General features: G+C 39.0%; 1 long non-coding RNA gene across 1 annotated transcript in view; it reads left to right on the top strand.

Moving 5' to 3' along the window:
* Nucleotides 1–24,300, top strand: part of LOC138849286 (uncharacterized) — a 391,413-nt gene that overhangs the window by 21,856 nt on the left and 345,257 nt on the right. The window lies entirely within an intron of this gene.

The raw sequence follows: 24,300 nt of genomic DNA, 5'->3' as shown, positions 1-24,300 counted from the left end.
ACAGCAACTAGTTAGTGTTAGTTATGTGCAGTTACCCAGGGAGCACAGAATAGCTGAAACTCCAGGCTTTCTGAGTTGAATGACAAGAGGACAAGAGGTACTGTCATGTGATTAATAAATACAGGGATTTCTGATGGTTTCAATTTTCAGTCTGGGTGTTTGTTGCATGGACACTGCCACTGGTCAAAAATTCAATGTGTGTATTTCACTTAATTTGTCTTTTACTTAAAGTTAGAAAATGGGATATAAAAAGATTAGCTAGTAGTTCCATGAAGAAGAGCTTGGGTAATGTTAGGGGCTCGTGCACACAAGTATATTTGTATTTTAATTGTGTTTTGCTGTTTATAAGCCTTGGGGTACCTTACCTACATCTCCCATGAATCACTGTACAGGTATTTGTTATTAGGGTTGTTTTAGGTTAGGTCTTCACTCAACTCTACATGCCTAAGTATACTTAATGGTTTTTCCTTCTTTCTTCCAAGAATGCTTGAGAAATGAATAAATGATGACTCTGGAGCTTGCCTCAGAGAGAATGGATGAGGATATTCAGATGGTTGTACTTTGGCAAGCTCAATAAGCAGAAATCAAATGTATTCCTCTACAACCATGATAACCAATTCAAAATGTAACCAATAAGAATTATGTGCTACAAATAGAAATAAACAGTGTAAAGCTACTATAAATAAATACTAGCAATTAGCAAAACCTTTATGAAGAAAACATTAAAATATTAATAAGGACATAGAAAACCAAAATAGTGCAATAAAACATGTGTATACTTGGGAAATTCTAATGTCTTAAGTTGTAAAAATCTTCCTGAATTAAATTTTAAAAGAATACAATTTCAGTATAAATCCTAAAAAAAATTTCATGAACTTTGACAAGCAGCTCTAAAGTTAAATCTAATGCTCATGTTTTAACAAAAACACAAATTTGATTACAACACTTAATATTTAATAAGGATTTTCTTTCTTTACCAAATGTTTATTTTTCCATGTAAGTGAACTTGTAATGGTAGTGTTTCCAGAAGTGGCTTGCCTTCTTTTGTACAATGAAGGTGAAATTGTACCTACATCAAAAGGTCAATAAAAAGCACGTGTGAGATTACACCTGTAAAGTCCTCATCAAATAAAACACACAGGAAGTAGTTATTCAATATAAGCTATTACATTTAAAGTAATAAAAATATATTGATTCTTAAGCCCCCATTCTATTAATAAGAAATCCAGGTATTATTCTATTTCATCAACAATAGTATTGCATAAAATACACCCCATGAGGGGCCGGTGCTATGGCATAGCATGAGTGGCAGGAGTTAGAGGGCAAGGAAGCTGCCACCTGCAGTGCTGACATCCTGTATGGGTTTCGGGTCAAGTCCCGGCTGCTCCATTTCTGATCCAGCTCCCTTCTAAAATGCCTGGGAAAGCAGCGGAAGATGGCACAAGTCCTTGTGCCCCTGCACTCACAAGGGAGGCTCGGAAGGAGCTCCTGGCTTTTGCCTGACCCAGGTCCTGCCACTGTGGCCATTTGGTGAGTTCAACCAGTGGATGGAAGACCTCTCTGTGTCTCCTTCTCTCTGTGTCACTCTATCTTTCAAATAAAATAAATCTTTAAAAATATATATATATATACCAAATGAGCATATTGATCAGACTCAAATTATTATTAACACAGACTTCTAATTCATTGACAAAACTGAACATATATTTGAGCCCCTCCCCCTGCATTTATGAAGTCATAGGTGTATTAATTTCTATCCTGGTTCTTTTCTCCTTTCTTCACACAAAGATTTTGAAGTGTAGACTTTTTTAAAGTACAAATGGACACTTATAAGGTACACAGCTAGGAACAGGATTTAATTAATAGTGTGCCCAAGTGTGAGCTGTCCCACATGAAGAAATACCCATTATGAGTGGGCCAGAGGATTGCCTGAAGGGGTGAGGGGCAGGAGAAGAGAGCATACTTGTGTAAGTGGGAGTGCTGTGCCCTGGCTGCTGGCCACTACTATGAGGTAGGTGGTAGGTGGTTCTTCCATATAGGGGAAGATACCTGGGGCTTACTGTCAATATTTTTCATGGTTTACCTCCTTTTAGATCCCAGATGAAACAGGTGCATACTAGAAAAGGGGAAGAGAGCTAACATTACTTTGCAGCCTGTGGGGACTATCAGCTCATGCAGACCTAATCTGGCTATCTAGTTATACCATATCACCTTCTCTTAGACCCTAAGTTTTAACACTTTGCATCTTTTAGAATAGTTTTGTTAACAGATTTCTATTTCCTTAGCTAAAACCACCACAACTCAACCTTGTGTTACCTCATTCTTGCTCTATTCGTCATCCTTAGTGTTTTTTTTTTTTTTTTTTTTTTTTTGTCCATTTTCTCTCCTTTATATCTTTCCTGTTTTTTTCCCCAGTGGAACTTTTATTTAAGGAATACAAAGTTCATGAATTTCATAAGTACAATTTTAGGAATATAGTGAATCTTCACACCACACCTACCCCTCAACCTTTGTCCTCCACCCTCTCCCATTCCCAGTCTCATTCTCCACTAAGATCCATTTCCAATTAACTTTATACAAAGAAGACCAAGAATGATGCATCTTTTGCAAGCATTCAGACATAGCTATAAGTTATGGGACATAAGAATATGCTCCACTTAATACATTAAAAGAAAATAAGTCCTTGAGAACAAGTTATATCATTAATTAAGGAAGCACTTAAGAAAACAACCAATGTGGGACTGGCTCTGTGGCATAGTAAGTTAATCCTCCACCTGTGGCGCTGGCATCCCATATGGGTGCCGGTTTTATTCCTGGCTGCCCCTTTTCCAATATAGCTCTCTGCCATGGCCTGGGAAAGCAGAAGATGGCCCAAGTGCTTGGGCTCCTGCACCTGCATGGGAGACCAGGAAGAAGCACCTGGCTCCTGGCTTCAGATCAGCACATTTCCAGCCATTGCGGCCATCTGGGAAGTGAACCAACAGAAGGAAGACTTTCTTTGTCTCTACCTCTCAAATAATTAAGTAAAATCTTAAAAAAAAAAGCAATGGGGTTGGACACTTAGGCATAACTAAAACTTATGCAACATAAGAATACCCTCCACTTAATATACTAAAACAAAATTCATTTTTGAGAACAAGTTTTATTGTTAACTCTCACAATACAATTCTTTGAGAACAGAGGTCTTGTATGGGAAATTAGTGCACAATGACTACTGTTGTTAATTTAACAATTAACACTTACGTATAACATCAGTGATCAACCGTGGCTCTTGGCAGGAGCTGCCTAGGCCATGGAAGCCTTTAGAATCCACAGACTTCATCAGTATTTAGACAAGGCCATAAGCAAAGTGAAAGTTCTCTCCTCCATTCAGAGAAAAGTACTTTGTTCTTTGATGTCCACTTCTTTCCACTGGGGCCTCACCCACCGAGGTCTTTCATGTAGATTTTTGCCACAGTGTTTTGACTTTCTATGCCTGAAATGCTCTCATGGGCTTCTCAGCCAGAATGCATTAAGGGCTGATTCTGAGGTCAGAGTTCTACTTAAAGCGACTGTTATTCTATGAGTCTGCTGTGTGGACTGCTTCCCAAGTTGGAGCATTCTCTCCTTTTTAATTATATCTATTATTTTTACCAGATATTTAATCCTATTTATATGATCACTTTAACAATTCTATCCCTATGATCCCCTTAACACTTAAGATATTATTGTTACCACCCAGCTGAAGGGGAGTTGGTGTCCCATGGTACGTTTTTAAACTGTACCTTTAGAAGAAAGTACATAGGAATGTATGGAGAGCTATACAGCTTTACAGCTACAGACTTCATCCACTTCATAATTACAACTTTAGGAACATGGTGATTCTTCCCACCATGCCCACCCCTCTTCCTCCTCCCTCTCTTATTCCGACTCTAATTTTTTCTAAGATTTATTTTCAATTGACTTTATACACAGAAGATTAACTCTGTTAAGAGTTCAACAAGTATTATGAAAAAAAAATTTTCCTTAACAGTCAGGACAAGGGCTGTTTAAGTTATTGCTTCTCAAAGTGTCAATTTAACTTCTACAGATTACTTTTTATTACAGGTCAGGGAGAACATAACGATATTTGTCCCTTGGGGACTGGCTTATTTAACTAAGTATGATATTTTACAGATTCATCCATTTTGTTGCAAATGACTCGATTTTATTTTTTTCATTGCTGTGTAGTATTCCATGGTGTACATATCCCATAATTTATTTATCCAGTCTTCAATTGATGTGCATTTGGGTTGATTCCATGTCATGACTTTCTGTTTGCCCCAGCAGTGTGAAATTCTTTATAAGGAACTGAAGTTCTCCCTATCAATTGCATTTCGTTAAGTAATTTCTTTCTCTTCCTGCCTCCATGTTCAGTCAAGCATTTTTACCTGCTGTTTCCCAGCTTGTTTATGAACAAAGAATTAATTCAAATTTGGAAAGTAGTGTCACAGAGCAGAACATCCACTTTAATTGTCTCCATCAGGTTTGTGGCAGCAAGCAGTGACCTGTAATTAGATAATGGGTTTCATAATAGTGATGCTCGAGTTCCAACCACTTATGATATTTTGCAAAAGCAAGATAAGATTTACCGTACAGCAGCATACCTTAGGTTTGAGGTTAAAATGAGATGAATTAATAAGTCAAAATGTGCTTGTCTCTTGCAGTGTATGAGACACTCTCTGTACACATTATTATTTTTAAGTACACTTTGACGATTTTCATCTCTCCCTAGCAATTATCAATTATCATTTAACTTAATCAAACCCTTGGATTCTTTCCCAGACCTAAATTACAATTTACTCTTATCTTTTTTGTGAAAGCCAGAAGCCTCTGGCCTATGCCAGTGACAGTGGGACATCTAAGCTAGTTCAGGTTTTGCTTGGAAAATCCCTACCAGCTGCTCTGCCTGATGCTGGGTTAATTGCCTTAATTAGCTTTCTTACAATAGCCTTCTTAATCAGTCCTTGTGAGCAGATCTTAAACTCACATCATGGTTCCTTTCTCACTATACACTGACCTTTTCAAAATACTCATTTGGACTTTGTGTACAACTCTTCTTGAAGTCTAAATGAAATATAAAAAGGGTATTCAGAGTGGGGGAATCCTCTGCTCACTGATTTTTCTGAACTCCACACCCCCCCCAAAAAAAACAATGAACCGTATCTTCTAATCAAGACAGGTTATTCTGCCTTTCTAAATTACTAACAGCTATCTTGCTCTCTATTCTCTTCTTTTCCCATGGCTCACTTAGCCTTCCTTTCTAATGAATGCTTAATTAACATTGATACATGTTGTTTTTTTTTTTTTCTGAAGAAACTTGCAGTTTTCAAATGTTGCAACCTCTTGCAATTGTCCCATTATAGGGGCTTGGCTTTCAGTTGAAAAATTTTAAAGCTTGCGAACATTGTTGAAAGCATAAACTAAGCTTTTATGAGTTCCTTTGTTGAAATTTTATGCAAATCAAAATCATGATGATGTCAAGGAAGATCACCTCTGTCTCTTCCCTGTAATATGTGATATTAATTTGTCATTCCTGGAGTGTGATTAGGTTAACCCAAGATTTGATTTTATAAACAACTTATCCTTGTTACTGACCAGTAATAGTGTTTGCTATATGCAATGCGTGTTAATTGATATTTTGATTTATTCTAAATGCTCATAGAATGCTTTAATGGTATTTAAGTCATTGAGTAGAAATACTCATGGGTTCTCAAGTCCACTGAGAAAGAACACATGCTCAACTCATCAGCCAAACAAATTTATCCCTCAAATAGGCAGCAAGAATAAACAAAAGCCTAGGATCCACGTTGAGCAGGTCCCTCAAGGCTCAGAGAGCTGGCCTGAGTGGAAAGAGGCTCATTTCTATATGCCCCACATGACACTACAGCTGGTGGGCCTCAAAAGCCCTCTGTTTTTGCTTTCATACTCTAGAAGCAACATGATTTTATGAGTTCCAGCACTGCAGGGGATTGTGTGCTAAGAAGAAAAAGAGCGTCTCCTGGGCTGTTCCATGTAGTTCCTCCTCATCTCAGGACATTGCTTCCTTGCTGTGTTTTACAGTGATTCTGAGAACTACACGCATGCAGAGTAGGGAGAACCGAGCAAGTCTAGGCTATCAGAACAATGTACACTTGCACAGTAATGTTAGGTGAGTGTTTTAAGTACATGTGTGTGCATTTGTTTACGTAGAATATTTGGAATTTATTTTACATTCTAAAGATTTCCACTTCTTTCAGGATCAAATGAATATAAAGGGAAAAGATGCCTGATCTTATTTTCAAACAACAGAGAGAGGAGGGAGAGAGAACAGGAATTATTCCTAGCATTGCATATCTAAATAATTCTGATTATACTGGGGTTAATTCCATGTGATTCTTTGACTTCATGGAAATGCAGCATGTTTTATTGCTCATGTTGTCAATTTCTGGATATCATAAAACTATTTACCAATTGCTTGTCATAATCAATCTCTCTCTCCCTGCTCTACCCTCCACTCCTAGTGTTATTTAATGAAAAAACAATTTGATATAGAGTGTTTTAACTTTTCAGGTGTTTTTCTAGGGCAGAGGAGCAGAGGCTGTGCAGGTATAGCAAAGATTTAATAGGATGTCTGGTATGAATAGCATAGTGAGAGTAATGTGTGCTATGGAGAGAAGCATGAGCCATTATAAATAAATGTATAATGAAAGACAATAATGATTTGCATTTCATGGCTCCAAAAACATCAGCATAGATTGAACCTTGAAGTAGTACTAGACTCATTGTAGTATTGTTGAAAGACAGCCTTTACTCATACCATATATTAAATGATTATTTAAATAAAACAGTGGGCCGGCACAGCAGCTCACTAGGCTAATCCTCCGCCTTGTGGCACCAGCACACCGGGTTCTAGTCCCGGTCGGGGCGCCGGATTCTGTCCCGGTTGCCCCTCTTCCAGGCCAGCTCTCTGCTGTGGCCAGGGAGTGCAGTGGGGGATGACCCAAGTCCTTGGGCCCTGCACCCCATGGGAGACCAGGAGAAGCACCTGGCTCCTGCCTTCAGATCAGCGTGGTGCGCCGGCCGCAGCGCACCGGCTGCGGCAGCCATTGGAGAGTGAACCAACGGGAAAGGAAGACCTTTCTCTCTCTCTCTCTCTCTCTCTCACTTCCACTCTGCCTGTCAAAAAAATAAAACAATGGCTGTTTAAAAATTAGGTCATTATATACCAGTAACGTATTTCCTAAATTTGCTTAGTATCAATAAACAAGAGCCAGTTAAATGTGGGCAAATGTAAATAAGGGAAGAAACAACTGGCAACACATGAAACAAAGTCATTTAGGTAGTCAGGCTTTGATACTTTGTGCCATTGTTATGGTATGCTGTATTTTGTTAATCCTGTGTTAGATTGATTCACTCAGAATTGGAATAAAGTTTCAGACATTCAAATGTTTGTATTTGGAGCAGAAATTTTCTATTTTTTAATATTATTTGTTTGAAAGGCAGAGTAACAGAGGGAGAGACACTTTCCCTCTGTCAGATTACTCCGCAAATGGCCACAAGGACCAGGCCAAAGCCAGGAGCCTGGTGCTCCATTCGGTCTCCCTTCCTGTGGGTCATCTTCTATTACTTTCCCAGGCACATTAGCAGAGAACTGGATTGGCAGTGGAGCAGCTGGGACTTCAGCTAGCATTCTGATATGGGATGTTGGCCTTGAAGGTGGTGGCTTAACCCATTATGATACAACACTAACACCTAGTTTTTAAATATATATTGAGTAGTTGCTCTCATGTATCATTTTGACTTATTGAAGAATATAAAATAAAATAACAAAATATTCTACCTCATTGACTGACATGAAATGGGCTTTGTTAACTTGTTTTAGTGTAAGAGGTGACATGCCACAATGTTAACTACAGTTGTCATTTAGTATTCCCCGCGTTCAATTAGTGATAATAGCATTATAACAAAAGCTGGTGGGACCCTTCAGTTTCGGAAGTGACAAAGACTAAACATACACCATAGAAAACAATTTCAATATCATTCATTACATTATTTAAGTATAATGAAATGCAGTCAGCCATATGTAATATGCAGTATATTTCTGATACTATCATTTCTTCCTGCTCTCCCTGTAATGACTGCAGTTTACCCTCTCTGCCCCATTTCTTATTTGCCTTGTTTTTTCATTAGTGTTGATGCTGCTGCTTCTCTTCCCCGAGCCTCCCAGAATGGGCCCACCATGACTGCTGGTTTGAGTCAGGATCCTTGTCATTCATCCTTAAAGGGGAATCTAGGCCTTGGCTTTAGCAGTTACCAGAGTAACTCAATCTTGTAAAAGTAGTTCTCACCAGTAGTACATAAAGCAGGCTACAGTGTGCCTTCTCCTGATTTGAGATCAGGGGAGAGTTCTCTTTGTTGTCGTGGAGCAGGAGGTCTAGTTCTTTGAGAACAGTCTCTGAGATTAGGTATGGAAGTGTGCACGTAGCACTGTATTCGGCAGTGCTTCTTTTTGATCTGGCTGGGAAACTTTCTCCTTGGTTTGGTCTGAGAGAAAGAGATGGGGTGGGATTACTCCAGCCTGTTGACTGAGTTGAGAACAAACTGAACAGAGATTTGCATGGAGAGAAGTCCGCTCTCTCCTATCTGAGACACAGCATAGAACAGCTTTCTTAGCCAGAATCTGTTCTTTCACACTCAGAGTCTTTCATGCTACGTATGGATCAAAGTTTAGAGACTGTTTCCCTCCAACTCCTTTCAGAACCTATTACTCATCCATGAGACAATTTGTTTAGACTTGGTGATAAGGTTTTTCAGCCCATGGCATTTGCTTTGCTGTCAGATGGCTTACTGTCAGAGAAGCAACAAGAGTTTAAAGTTGCTCTCAGTTAGGGCCCATTTAAAGTAGGGCTATTCACTCTTACATGCTTCAGCAGATCCTGCTCTTAAAATGGTTAGGCCTTGACTATGCAGGAAGCTTCATTTGTGTCTATCACCTTATTCTCTGGTGATGTCAAATAGATGAGTTTCACATAATCAGAAGTATCTTTAGGATTACCTAATAATTGGCTAAGAGTAACCTTTAGTAAATAAACTCAACTATATCATTGTTGAAAATTTATATTAGCAGCTAGAACAGCCTTCCAGAACTACCCTCAAGGAAGCTGAAATTCCCTTTCAACAAACAGTCATTGTTTAAGGGGAATCCCACAAGACCACATGTGGCATTTCAATTATTTAAATATTTTCAATTCCAAGGTCACCAAAAGCTGGGGTTGACATTTGCTTCTCTGCCCCCCAGGCCTTCCTGTGTCTTCTTTCAGCTGGTCTGTTTGTTCCTGTTCAATATAACTATGAAGTCTCAAACAGTCATTCGAGGCATGTGTACTTGCTCTTCAACTACCAAGGATTCACTCTATAAAAAGTATTGCTTCTGTTTTAAGGACCTTAATTAAATGGGATCTAAGTAGCTGAGGGATTACTACAGGATCACTCTTATGGAAACAGAGTAAGTCGAGTTATATGGGTTCAAATCTTAAAATAATGAAATTTCCTGCCCTTGGAGGATTCAATAATCCCACACATCGGAGAGCTCAATGAGAAGATGAAAATCTTTTAAGAAGAAGTACATAAATTACTTTATTCCTCATCTGTAGTTGTAGCCTACTGTTGCCCAGCATCTTGAGCCATTGTTTCTGCTCTGACATATATGACAGATGACATTCATATATATGTTCAACACACTCCCATGGATATAGCCACATCATGACAAAATACCACAACATTTATAGTAAATTCAGGCCCTGTAATAATTCATATTCAACACAATTATTAACATGGCCTCAATGTTTGTTGCTCTCTGTAGGCCTCCAGAAAGGCTGGATATGAAGTGAACTTAATTAATTTCATGCTAACTTAACTCCACTCCTTTTTCTCTCAGTCCAGAAAGTCATGAACTTCCAATGAGTAATGATACATGATTCAAGATATAATTTGCAATCATTATTAGCTATATTTATTTTTATATTCAAAGATTTTCATATTTTATGTTAAGTATTAAATTATTTGTGCTTGTAGGCCTCCCAATCAATTAAGTCACTGACCATTGATTTGGAACCTGATAGGTTGGGATTGGAGATACAATTTTGCCATTAATTTTTAGAATTCTTACAAACTCTTGGCACCTCAGTGTTAGTATTTACTAAAATTATGATAATGACCCTGATATCACTGAAGACTAAATGAAATACTTTTGATTTATGCCTATTAATTTCATTGAAAATGTGAATGATTGCAGTTTTTCAGTATACGTATATATACATTCCTTTGATGTTGTTAGGACCTCCATGAGGTCTACCTTCTAAGTATTTATGGAAACTAAGGCTACTGTATTTCATGGTAAACAATTTGCCTAGGATCTCTTTCCCATTCCATTAGACTTGAACATTTGCTGTTGTTAGTTTTAAGATGGGCTTCAGTAGGTTTGTGGAGAAATGGAATTAAAATATAATGTAAATTTTCCATGAGCTTTTTATAACCCATTGCATAAGTTCTTAAAAACTAATATTCTTGATAAGTTTAAGAGAATTTGTAGAATATCAGAAGTCATTACTGTTTTTATATGATAAACATTAAAAATGAGTAACTGTGGAGTTAGAAAAAATAATTTATAATGGGAGTTAGATTACAAGCAAGCAAGAAGAAAAAAAGATAGCAATATATATTTATTTTTATGTGTGAGAAAGCCTAAATAATTAAAAATCATAGGGCTCACTGTTGGGACCAGTTGTGGAACTTTTATAAATGGCTTAGATGAGGGCATTCACACTGAAATATCTACTAAACACAGACTCTGATAAATTATTGACCTGACTTACTTTGCTGACAGTTTCATCTTTCTAAGGCGGAAGACCTTATAGCGGGAAATTGCAACTTTGAGCATAATTCTAATCTCAAGGGAAAGCTGGCTGGAGATGTAGTAGGAAAATCTACAAAGAGGAATAATGTGCGTATTTGATTGAGTCACCAGATCTGGGGGAGAAGATGAAGGTGTGGGTCTGGTGATAGGAAGGAAGGAAAACCATCAAGTTCTGAGTCCAAATATTAACATATTAATTGTCTTAAGCAAAGAACATGCAGTGTTGAGCTTTAACAAGGCATGACCCTTGTCATGTTATCTGTTATTGACTATGTCATACCAACAACTTATTAGTTATAGGTGATAATGTGACAAGATGTTAAACAAATATAATATATTAATGAGAGTGAGGACTTAAAATAATCCCAACAGGCTAAATTCATTGGCCAAAACCAACATGATAAAAATGTGTATCAGAATACCTCATATCTTTTAAAAAAATGTTACTTAGTGATTTTGGGATGTTGCTGCTGGAATCATATACCGATTTGATCCTCCTGGAGGGAAGTCATTAAATGCTTACAACTTTTAAACTGGATATTGTTTTTTTTAGAAAACTTTTATTTAATAAATATAAATTTCCAAAGTACAACTTTTGGATTATAGTGGCTTTTCCCCGCATAACCACCCTCCCACCCGCAAACCGTCCCATCTCCTACCCTCTCTCCCATCCCATTCTTCATTAAAATTAATTTTTAATTATCTTTATATACAGAAGATCAATTTAGTATATATTAAGTAAAGATTTCAACAGATTGCACCTACACAGACACAAAAAGTATAAAGTACTGTTTGAATACTAGTTTAACTGTTAATTCTCATAGTACAACACATTAAGGACAGAGATCCTACATGGGGAGTAAGTGCACAGTGACTCCCATTGTTGATTTAACAATTGACACTCTTATTTATGACATCAGTAATCACCTGATGCTCTTGTCATGAGCTTCCAAGGCTACGGAAGCCTCTTGAGTTCACAAACTCTGATCTTACTTAGACAAGGCCACAATCAAAGTGGAAGTTTTCTCTTACCTTCAGAGAAAGGTACCTCCTTCTTTGATGGCCCGTCCTTTCCACTGAGATCTCTCTCACTCACAGAGATCTTTCTTTTTTTTTTTTTTTTTTTTTTTTTTTTTTGCCAGAGTGTCTTGGCTTTCCATGCCTGAGAAACTCTCATGGGCTTTTTAGCCAGATCCAAATGCCTTTAAGGGCTGATTCTGAGGCCAGAGTGCTGTTTAGGGCATTTGCCATTCTATGAGTCTGCTGTGTATCCCGCTTCCCATGTTGGATTGTTTTCTCCTTTTTAATTCTATCAATTATTATTAGCAGACACTGGTCTTATTTATGTGACCCCTTTGACAATCCTATCTTTCTTATCAATTATGAACTTAAACAGATCACTTTAATGAAGTGGTTACTCTCTAAATAATCAGGAAAAATGTCTAATAACATACAAGCATAAACACGAAAAGCCCATGGGTGAAACAAACTATAGCACTATCATGATGACGTATAATGCAGCTATTAAAAATTTTATATTAAACTCTTATTGAGGGGCCCATGCTGTGGTATAGCTGGTAAAGCTGCCGCCTTCCATGCTGGCATCCCATATGGGTGCTTGTTCGAGTCCTGGCTGCTCCAGTTCTGATCCAGCTCTCTGCTATGGCTGGGAAAGCAGTGGAAGATAGCCCACCTCTGTGGTGGGTCCCTGCCCCTATGTGGGAGATCTGGAAGAAGCTCCTGGCTCCAGACCAGCATAGCTTTGGCTGTTGTGGCCAATTGGGGAGTGAACCAGTGGATGGAAGACCTTTCTCTCTCTCTATCTCTCCTTCTCTCTGTGTGTAACTCTGACTTTCAAATAAATAAATCTTTAAAAACTCTTAATGATGTGAAAATATATCATAAATCATACAAAAGGATATCAGAATATTATATATATGAGCTCTACTTTTATGAACTAAAGCTTATGTGTATTTGGATAGGCAAATAAATTAACAAAAATATGGGGTGGGATATCAAGGAACAGATCAGTTGTTTTTCTGGTATATCATTTTAGGAGTTAAATTATCTTCTTTACACTTATCTGACTTCTAATTTTATGTAACATATGTATTGATTTGATGATAAAAAAATTATCTTAAAAATACAAGACAGAAATGATTCGTATTCCAAGAGAAATTTTTTTTTCTTAATTGTAGGACAAACATTACCAGAGTGTTAAGTTGTTGCCATTAAAAAAAGATTGTGGGTTGGCCATTTTGCCTACTAGTTAAGTTACTCAAGTGTGTGGCTTCAATACTCAGTGTCAGTTCCTGACTCCAGCCTTCTGCTAATGTGGACACAGTGATGGCTCAAGTGGTTGGGTTCTCACCACCCAGCTTCTGGGTTTGGCCTCAGCCTGACCCTGGTTGGTGTGGCACTTCTGGAAGTAAACCAGTATATTGGAGTGCTCTCTTGATCTCTCCCCACTCCTGTCTGTCTGCCTTTCAAATAAATAAATAAAAATATTTATTGGGTTGCCTAATAACAGTAGAGTTTTTTATTTTAGTTGATACTTAATTGTGATATTTTTGATATATGTATACATTGTTCAATGTTCAGATCCGGGTAAACCTCTGTTTCCTCAAGGAACTATTATTTTATGGAAAAACTTTCAAAATACTTTCTTCCAGCTTTTTAATGATAAATATTCAGCACATTACCATTATCAATATTAATCTTATTGTGAAATGGAACACCTTTCTAACTATAACTTAGTATCTGTTAATTAAACTTTCCCAATCTTTTTCCTTCTTTCCATAGCCTGTGGTAATCTTCACTTTGTTTTCAATTTATTTGAAATAAACTTTTAAATTCACATACAAATTTTATGAGTGAGGTCATACAGCATTTGTCTTTATGTGCCTTCCTATTTTGCTTAACATAACAACCTCCAGTTCCATCCATGTTGTTGCAAATAACAATATTCTTCCATTTTATGGATAAATAATATTGTATTGATTATTATTGATGGATTCTTATATTGTTTCATTTCTTGGCTATAATGAATAGTGCTGTCATTAACATGGGTGTGCAGAGGTCTCATTTACAGACTGATTGCATTTCCTCCATTAGTGAGATTGCTAGATCATATGACCATTCCATTTTTAATTTTTTGCCTCTGTGTTGTATTCTACACTGGATATACTAATTTATATTCCCGCCAAAACTGTGCAAATGTTCCCTTTTCTCCATATCCTCGCAAGTACTTGTTGTCTTTTCTTAAAGTAATCAGTCTAACTGTAGTGAGGTGATATCTTACTGTGGTTTAGATTTGAATTCCTTGATGATTAGTAATGCTAAGCATTTTTTCATATACCTATTGGCCATATGTATGTTTTCCTTCGAAAAATGTCTGTTTTGATCTATTGTCCATTTGTAATTGGATTATATTTGTTCTGCTATTGAGTTGAATAACAATGAAGTTTTAACAAGGGTGGGTGAAAGAGGTGTCACAGAGCTGACAATCCAAATGGTCCTATGGTTTTCTATTACAGGAAGCTTGTTTAAATAAGAACTGTCACAATATGCATAACTCATGGGATGGAAATGCATTATTTAAGGAAAAATTGTAAAAACTCAAGATATTTATCCAACAGAATTGGTAACATGAGAAGCTAGGGAGGAAGAGTCAGGCTGTGCTCAACTATTTAGAGGATAACAGAATGAAAGAATTTTTTATTATGCTGTAAAGCTTTAAATAAAAGACATTACCAAATAAGCAAGAATATATTCAAAATGTTTTACCACCATTTTGAAAATGATGGGGCAAGTTTTAATAGAAATAAATGCACTTCCCCTTGTAGGATTGTTGCTTGGGATCATCTATGTTAAAAGTGATTCACAAATTTCTGCTCAAACTATATTAAAAGTGGAATTCATTGGTGAAAAATAGTGGGCTTAATAAAGCTTCATCATCCAGAGCCCAAGTGCAGGACTCTGAAAAATGTCCATAGCAGCCACTTCCCCAAATTTTCCCAAATGGTTTCATTCTGGGTGGAACTTGGTTTCATGACAGCAATATGGCCAAGGCCCTTTGGAATTCCCATCCTCCGTTTAACATTCAAGGGAAAAACCTCCCTCATGAAAAATAGAATGTGAGTCTCAGAACTGACTACCCTTAGCCAGGATTGCCCCCTTCTCAACTTCGGGTTCAATTACTGTTGCCAGCGAGAGGGGTGTGGGATAGTGGATTCATTATTGAAGCCCTGCAGGGCCCACCTTCTCCCAGACTGAGGATGAGATGAAGCTTGGGCAAATAGCTTTGGGCAGTGGCAGGGAGGAGAGGCTTTTGACGGGTAATTCATGTAATCTCCTATCAGGAAATCACTACGCTGAGCTGTAAATGACAGATGTCTATTAAAACTAAATTGGCAAGTGTGACTGGATGATTTCTTAGAGCTTTTCCAATGTCAAGATTCTATGAGACTGTGATTCAGGTTCTCAGGTGACATTAAAATGTGCAAGGAAAGATATATAAAAGAAGTACAGAAAGAATTGATGAACTCCAGGACTATATTGATGAACTCCAGGAATTCTAAAAGGGAACATGTGAAAGCGATTCTGTGAACAAATAAGGTATTAAAAAGGGAAACGGGCGGGCGCCGTGGCTCACTTGGTTAATCCTCTGCCTGCAGCCCTGGCATCCCACATGGGTGCTGGTTCTAGTCCCGGCTGCTCCTCTTCCAGTCCAGCTCTCTGCTGTGGCCTGGGAAGGCAGTGGAGGATGGCCCAAGTGCTTGGGCCCTGCACCCGCATGGGAGACCAGGAGAAGCACCTGGCTCCTGGCTTCAGATCAGATCAACGCTGGCTGTAGCGGCCGTTTGCAGGGTGAACCAACAGAAGGAAGACCTTTCTCTCTGTCTCTGTCTATAACTCTACCTGTCAAATAAATAAAAATTAAAAAAAGGGAAAAAGTGTAAAATATACCCCTCCACAGTTGTGAGATTTTGAATTTTGGAAAAAAAAAATTGAGAATCCCTCTGTTAACCATTATTTACCCCCCCAAAGCTTTCTGATTTTACTTGATCAAATGTGCATTTTGTGCAGTTATATTGCGGGTCCTATTCATTTTTCTCTTTTTATAACACTGTCTGCAACACACAGACACACTTCTGCTTGGAACGCTGCAGAAAGAGAAGAAATAATGTCTGCCAAGCAGAGCCCCCTACCTTTGTAGTTGTGCATCATCCAGTGTTCCCTCAGAATGTGATCCATCATAGATTGTTTAGGTCTGACAAATGCCTTTCAAAAGTCTTCTGATCACTGGAACGGTTAAGGCTCATTCACACTCAGAGTAAATTGCTCTAATGAGATAATTAAATAACCAGCTCCTTAAGTTGCCAGCTCAGCAAGATTTCTATTGCAAATTCACAGGGGAATTTTCCATTGAGAGTGGGAGGAGGTAGGAAGAGAAAACCTTGAGAGCAGATGGTGATTTGAGGTATACCTTGGGCAGACAATAGACCACTTAAATAGTAGGGGAGGTCAGAGGAAGAATGGAAACTCAGAAGGAGTGGATTCTGAAAGAGGGATGGGTCCTAGCAAAGACAATTGTGCCTGGAATCCCGTCAACTACTATATGAACCTGAAGAAAGTCATGCACTTTTGTGCTTCCCCAGCATCTCTGTGTCTCTTCTAATGTCCTGCTATCCAGTCCCCAGCCATTTCCACTCAAGATGTGAGGGAGATTTTAAATGCATGCACCTATTTCCTTGCCCTTTTTATTTTCCACGCTATTTCAAGTTGTAAATCCTCAGATTTGCCTTTTTTAGGGGAACTAGATTGCATCTCCCAGGAAAATCAAGGGCAATGCTCTTGTACAAAACCTTAGTTCATCTGTAGTATATGTGGTTCTGATTGATGAACCTTAAAAGAGAGGAAATGGAGCTAGAAAGGTCTGACAAGGGCAGATAAAATGATCAGAGGGATAAAGAAAAGGGTGCTGTATGAGACCAGATTAAAATGATTGCTTTTCTATGTGCTGACCTCTCCACAAATATGAAGGGCACAGATAAGTTAAAGACAGACTTGGTGGCCAGACCCTACAATGGAAAAGGCAGGGAAGATGGGGGTAGAAGAGAGATGAGGAGAAGATAGTGGCTGTTTACATAGCAGGCAGTACATTTTTGCTATCCTCTACTTCGAAGTCGTAGTGTGAACTAAGTTTAAACAGATTTTAATAAGACTGTAGTTGAGAATACACTATTGAATTACCAGAATAAGCCAGATGATGTTTAGGAATGCTTCTTAATTTCTTTGAATACAATTAAATTTCTTTAAATACAATTGATGTGACTCAACTAGGGAGATGTGATAGAGATAGATATGTAGATGTACATATTCCTGCTGTCCCAGAATGCAAGACTGTGTGGTGGAGAAGTGATGTAAGTTATAGAAACAGGCAGACTAAGATGTAAATTTTTTTTTTTTTTTTTACTTCTCAGAGAGTGACTTGTGAAGTTACCTCCTTTTCCAAGCCTGAGTCTTTGTTAAGAAATACTAGATAAAGTTATTTGGTGCTGAATTAATGTTAGCCTATTCATTCCCACCCCAAACTTCTACCAGATCCTGTGCATTTTCAAGTGAAGAGTTCTAGGCTAGTGAGATTATTTATTGAAGCATATTGCCAGTTGTTTATATGTAGGGTTTTTCAAAAAAGTTCATTTAAAAGATATTCAATGAAAAAACTATATTTCATTTTATTTATTTATTTATTTATTTTTTGAAAGGCAGAGTGGACAGTGAGAGAGAGAGAGACAGAGAGAAAGGTCTTCCTTTTGTCATTGGTTCACCCTCCAATGGCTGCTGCAGCTGGCGCATCGCGCTGATCCGAAGCCAGGAGCCAGGTGCTTCTCCTGGTCTCCACTGCACTCTTGGGCCATAGCAGAGAGCTGGCCTAGAAGAGGGGCAACCGGGACAAAATTTGGCGCCCCAACCAGGACTAGAACCTGGGGTGCCAGCTCTGCAGATGGAGGATAAGCCTAGTGAGCCATGGTGCCGGCCTATATTTCAAATAATTTTTTTAAAGTTTGTTTTTATCCAAAATTATTTGGATGGCAGAGAGCTAGAGCTTTTTCTCTGCTGTATCAAACCCCAAATACCCACACTGCCTAGCGTTGGGTCAAGCCTGAAGCTAGGATCAAGGAACACAGTCCAATCTCACACAGGTGTGGTCTCAATCCAGTCACCTTAGCCATCACTGCTGCTTCTCAGGGTTTCATGGACTCAGGGGCCTGGAGGTGGACACTGAAGCCAGACATTCCGATGTATTATGCAGGTGTCTGAAACACCAGGCCAAACCCCCATGCCTAAACTCAATTTTGAATACCATTTTTTCTGTGAGCACTTTTTGAAGTGTTCTCATTTACCCAAGTATTTGTTGTACCTGAGAAGGAAAGAAGCCTGTTTTGTAGGAAAGAGTTAATGTAGGCACAGCATCTTTGTCTCTCTGCTCTGACATTCGGTGCTTCCAGTTACAGGAAAGCTAGTGAAAGAAGAAACATATGTCTCACAACTCTCAGGTTTCATTTATTGGATTCATGGTGTTTTCAGCTCATTTGTCAATATTTTGGGTTTTTGGCTCCTGTTGAGACCTGTACCCTTTAAGATTAGTTTATTGATACTTCTGTGAAGTTGAAAATCAAAGGAAAAACAAATCAGTGGGGATCTCAAAATTTGTGTGACACCTGTTGGGCTGTGGTGTGGGGGGGAGCAGCTGGTGAGGAAATAGAAGATTCCCCACCAAGTCGCAGTTCAGATCTAGGGAAATGAGCGGAAAACTAAGAAATGGAAGGAGCAGATAAGAACGGGTTTCCTTCAAGAGGCAGGTGCAAGAAAGCAAATGCAGGTGTCAGGCTTCTGCTGGGCTAGTTGGAGTGGAGAAGAAGGTGATTTGAAATGTGGTGGGAGCCAGGTTATCACCTGCTCCAGGGCCTAGCTAGCTGCTCCCAGGGCTGCCGTTGAGTTTTGGGGAAACCCCATCAGCTCTATGGATACACACTTTTGCAGGCAGGGAAATAAGCTTTGTGGGGTAAGCAGGAAGGAATGCAGAGGCAACCTCTGTGGTACTGAGTCTTGCCGCATGCCATTCCACAGAATGGTGTGTCCACTTCCCCAACTCTGTCTCCTTCCAGACATCTCCTTTGGAGTCTCTCACAAATTCTATCCAACAATCTCTGCTTTATGCTGATTCTGTTGTAGGCCTAAAGCTGTCTGTTATGAAGGAGGGAGCAAGTTTGCTTATTAGATTGGAAATGTGTTCAGTACCCCAAGTGCAAGCCAAAAAGTGCTAAGGATTCATATTTCAGGCTTTAAGAGTCATGAGCATGACTGGCGCAATGGCTCAATAGGCTAGTCCTCTGCCTGCGGCCCTGGCACACTGGGTTCTAGTCCCTGTTGGGGTGCCAGATTCTATCCCAGTTGCCCCTCTTCCAGTCCAGCAGGCAATGGAGGATAGCCCAAGTGCTTGGGTCCTGCACCCGCATGGGAGACCAGGAGGAAGCACCTGGCTCCTGGCTTCGGATCAGCGCAGTGCTCTGGCTGCAGCGGCCATTGGAGTGTGAACCAACAGTAAAGGAAGACCTTTCTCTCTGTCTCTCTCTCTCTCACTGTCCACTCTGCCTGCCCAAAAAAAAAAAAAAAAAAAAAAAAAAAAAAAAAAAAAAAAAAAAAAAAGAGTCATGAGCTGTTGTGACCACACACCTATCTGAACTTCTTGGGAGATGCACAGATTCCCTTCATTCTGTCTGTTGCTATTTGACCAGCTATCCTACTGATTTGAATCTTTGCAAAGGAAAGTAGTAGTAGAGGGAGGTGAAGGACTGCGAGGTAACCTCAGATTGAACCCTGTCCTACCACTTTCTGGCATGTGCTATAAACTGGATGACCATGCCTCCCCCCTCACGCTGCCTAATTCACATCTTGAAATTCTAACCCTCAAGGTGATGGTATCAGTAGGCAGGGCCTTTGGTAGGGAATTACGTCAAAAAGACTCCAAACACATGAAATTAGTGCCCTTTGGGAAGAGACCATTGAATCTCAGCCCTGTCTTTATATTGGAACTGCTCAGCTTCTAAAATAAATGTTTGTCTTTAAGCCACTCTGTTTTAACTATTTTTGTTATAGCAGCACAAATGGAGGAAGACAGAGCCTCCTTCATAAGTGGGTTCCCCCTTTGTCCCAAGGGCACGGCAAAGAAGTAGTCTTTATTGTAGAGAACACCTGTCCAACATCAAAGGGCTGTGTCCAGATTCCTGAAAGTGGGAATGAGAGATGATGGAGGTAAGGATATACCACAAAGATACAGTAGGTACAAATGTCCCATGAGAAGATCAGCTTTGGTTACTCGCTACTTGGGTTTTGAAAAACAGTAACCTTAGCATGAGAAACAGCAATAATGCCATCAACAGGATGTCATTCTCAGCCCCAAGGAGACACAAATCCTTCCATATAACTCTGGAAGAGAGAGAGACAAGGAAAAGAGCAGCAGGTGGGAAAGGAGTGTGCAGTCCTCACCCCACTCTGTACTTACACATTTGCAGTCACCCACCAGAGTCACATGGGTTAAACTGTGTAAGCTGCCAAAGGCAGATCGGTGAAGTGTGTTTGAAAGTGAAGTTTTGAAAGAAAAGTGGTACCATCCTACCTGCTTGGTAGCTGGATTGCTTTAATGAATGCATGCAACCGAGAAGCTAGGGAATTGGGAATATTAGGGCATGGTTGCAGTTTGGGAGGTTGAAGAATATAGAGAAAGCAAAACTGTTTCAGGTGCATTTGTTCTACAGCGTGCGATTGCTTCACTACATAGCTAACACCAAAGGGGTAGCTCTGTGGAGATGATCCTTAAAGGTACTAGCTTTAACGTTGGACATAAGACATATGCAAAGCATCAGGCTGCATATACGTTCCATCTCAGAGCTTCAAAAGTCTTGGGGGCCTTCAAGGAAAAATGTTTAACTTCCAACTGAGAGCTTCTCTGAAGAGATGGCACTTGAGATGCACCAAGGAGCAAAGGCTGAAGTTCCTCAAATCACAGATTGGCATGGAAAGAGAGCAATCTAAATGAATAGAAGAGCCTGTGTGGAAGCTGGATTTAGGAAATGTGGCAGATGTTTGAGACAGTTTCCGATTTGATTCACAGAAAGCAGTAGTGAGGAAATAATGGTCTAAAGACAGAGGGGCCCTTCAGGAGTTTATGCTTACTTGGGAGAAGTAGAAAGTGCATTGTGATGTGCCCTTTGCTGTGGGGAAAGGACTCTAGTTGTGTATTAGAAATGTTTTAATTATTCTTAATTATACAAGAGTTGCATAGCTGTATGTTTAATTTAGAAATCAGAATATTGAAGAGAAAGAGAAATGGGTTTTACCAGCACATAGACTTTCTTTTGCTCTTTCTTTATAAACACACCTGTATACACAAGGGGTTTCCATAAAATCCATGTTACCTTTTAATTCCATTTTCCATTACCTTTTTGAAAACCCTTTGTATATGTACAGCTACATAATCTGTGTTTATACATGTCTACTATTTATCCACAGTGAGGTATGATGCAATATAATAATTTTTCTAATGGGGCTTTTTGTGTTTTTAAAGCTGTCTTTTTATATTATTCTTATTTAATATGTATGATGTAAGTATAGAAAATAAACCAGGGGTGAGCATTGTGACACAGTTAAACCATAGCTTGGTGTACCTGCATCCCATATTAGAGTGCCAGTTGGAGCTCTGGCCCCTCTGCTTCTAATCCAGCTTCCTGCTAAGGAAAGCATATGTTAAGAGCCTGACTTGTAGAGAAAGACTGCCTGGGTCCGTGTACTGTCCTTATAACCTTGAACAAATGATTACTGTTTCTGGTGGCCACTTCTTCATTGGTGAGTAGGTTTGTATGTTTGCTCATACTCCCAAGTTTGTAGTGATACAGTAATTAAATGAGTTGTTACATATAAACAACTTGGAACAGAGTATGACATGTTGTAAAAGCTATGTAAGTGTTACAAAGAAGTCAGATTCATCCTTAACTGCTACATTAAATTCTAGCACAAACATGTTATATTCTATTTAGCAATTTCCTGTTGATTGACATATAGGCTCTTTTCTAATTTCGTATTATTGCAGACAGTCCTGCAATAAATATTTGATCGATTTATAACACATGTTTTTGGAACATGTGTTACAATTGGTATGGCAAATGGCACTATTGTAATAAATGCTTTTGAAATCACACTGGTGTTGAGAATTTAATGTAATTTCTTTCTGATTTACACACTTGAGATCATTTTTCCAATCTCTGAAATGACTTGAGAGAAGCTGTATCCCAAAGATTTAATGAGGTTATGTCCCTTTTAACTGTCAAGAGCTCCTCATTCTCTTTACTGATATTCTTTTGAATTGTTGATAATTAATCAGGAACATCAGTGGTGAAATGTCACACAGATATCACTCCAACTGTTAGATCTGAAGCTTTAAAGGAAGATTTTTTCTGCCTTTCTGTTGGCCCCATCATTGCCAAACCTCCCTCTTATTAACCTTGAAGTCACACAGAACAACCTCTCCTGTGATTTCATCCTATCTCCCATCTGAAGAGATGCTATCACACTCCAAAAGGAAAAAAAAAATTAAAACGACCACAATACTCCTACACCACGCAGGTCACAGGTTTAAGTTCTCCCCCAACACTGGGACTTCCTGCCCCACCTGTCATAGGCAAGGCATCTCAGGCTTCATTGTGTATATTCTATCACATCACCTTCCCTAGGCTGCTTTAATATTAAAATTATTCATGAGGTACACTTTCTCCTGATGAAGCCAGTCTTCTTTTTGGAAAAAGAGCTCTTGGCTTCCTTCAGCTTCACAGTGATGATCTTGATAAATAACCAATGATAAAGCACATTTTCATAATGCTTTCCAGTATCTCTGTCAATTGCCCAAAGTAGAAAAGCCTGTTTGTCATGTAATCAAAAATTAGCCTATGCACAAGCTTTCTTGGATTCAGTGTAGTTGATGCCATACAGAGCTGACCCCAGGCAAAATAGTGAAGACTGTGGATTTGACTTTAGCATCTTTATCTTCAATAAATAAAAGATGTTAATCTGTTTCAGGTTACACCTATTCTTCTGTTTTGTTTTTTAAACAGTAATCCTTTGAGCTAAACACTGTTTTCACCACATTAATAGAAAATCAGAATATTGAAGCAGAAAAGGACAGTAATTAGCAAGAAGTGGGCCGGGGTGGGGGAGGGGTTGTCACAAGGATGACAGAGGGACCAGAACATGACCTTGGCGTGAGATGTAGGAGAGTTTACTCAAATTGATATACTGGAACCGCTGTCAACAAGATACATCCAAGTAAATCCAAGGTTCCATTTTAATTCCAAAGCAGCAGATGCAGGGTGTGCACAACACTTAGGGTCAAAGCAGACTGGGGAATAACCTTCAGGGTAGGTTTGTTGAAGTTGCAAATTAGAGTCTTCCAAATGTGGGTCAGAATTCCAAATGCATCCCCAGAAGTAGGATCAAGGACTTAAGGGTCAAATAAAACCAAATAATTGCAGAAGGGGCTGCACTAGTAATGGCTATGACCGGAGAGGCTCAAGATGAAAAGCATGTCCCTCATTTTCTAGGAAACCATAGACTTAGAAATCTGTTGAAATTGACTGAAAGGAAATTCTCTTTTCTGTTTGAATCATCATCATTATAATCAGCAGCACATGCTGTAACTTGCCATGTTGCAAACAGTCTGCTTACAAAAGGCATTAGAGATCCAGAGAGTAGGTCGGGAATGATGTACTCGAAAGGACTGGACTGATTTAAGGTCCCTAGGGGTCTAATGCTATGACTTCCTCAGAGTGGATGGGGTTTTGTCACCTGCTTCTTCTGGTACTGGGTGTTTTTCTGCCTTACTGTGATTTTCATGCTCAAGGCCACTCTGCCTCTTCCGGTAGCTCACTTCCCCCATCCTCTCGACTTCAAGTTAAACCTTGATCTTCCAATGCTCTCCCACTACTGGTGGGTAAATATGTTTTCATTTTCTGGCACATTTTGATATTGCTTTAGATAATGCATATTTATGGATTTTTTTCACGAAAGTCTGCCATTTCTGACATCTGAGAACATTTGCTTTCATATTATTCTTCCCTTTGTTTATGAAGCTCCTGACAAAAAGAAGAATTAGAATCTGTTTTCCACATTAATGAAGGTGTCTAAACCAAGTTTGATCCAAATTGAAATGAACAGGTTGCCGGTTTATTTGAAAACAGGCCGGGTAAGCTCTAAGGGCACCACAGACAAATTTAAAGTATTAAGTATATATAAAATACCTGCAGAGTAAGCCTTTACCCAGGAATCAA

This window comes from Oryctolagus cuniculus, chromosome 4 (assembly GCF_964237555.1).
Source record: "Oryctolagus cuniculus chromosome 4, mOryCun1.1, whole genome shotgun sequence".
Classification (NCBI taxonomy): Eukaryota; Metazoa; Chordata; class Mammalia; order Lagomorpha; family Leporidae; genus Oryctolagus; species Oryctolagus cuniculus.
The sequence above is the reverse complement of the archived record's forward strand: the minus strand, read 5'-3'. Positions and strand labels throughout refer to the sequence as shown.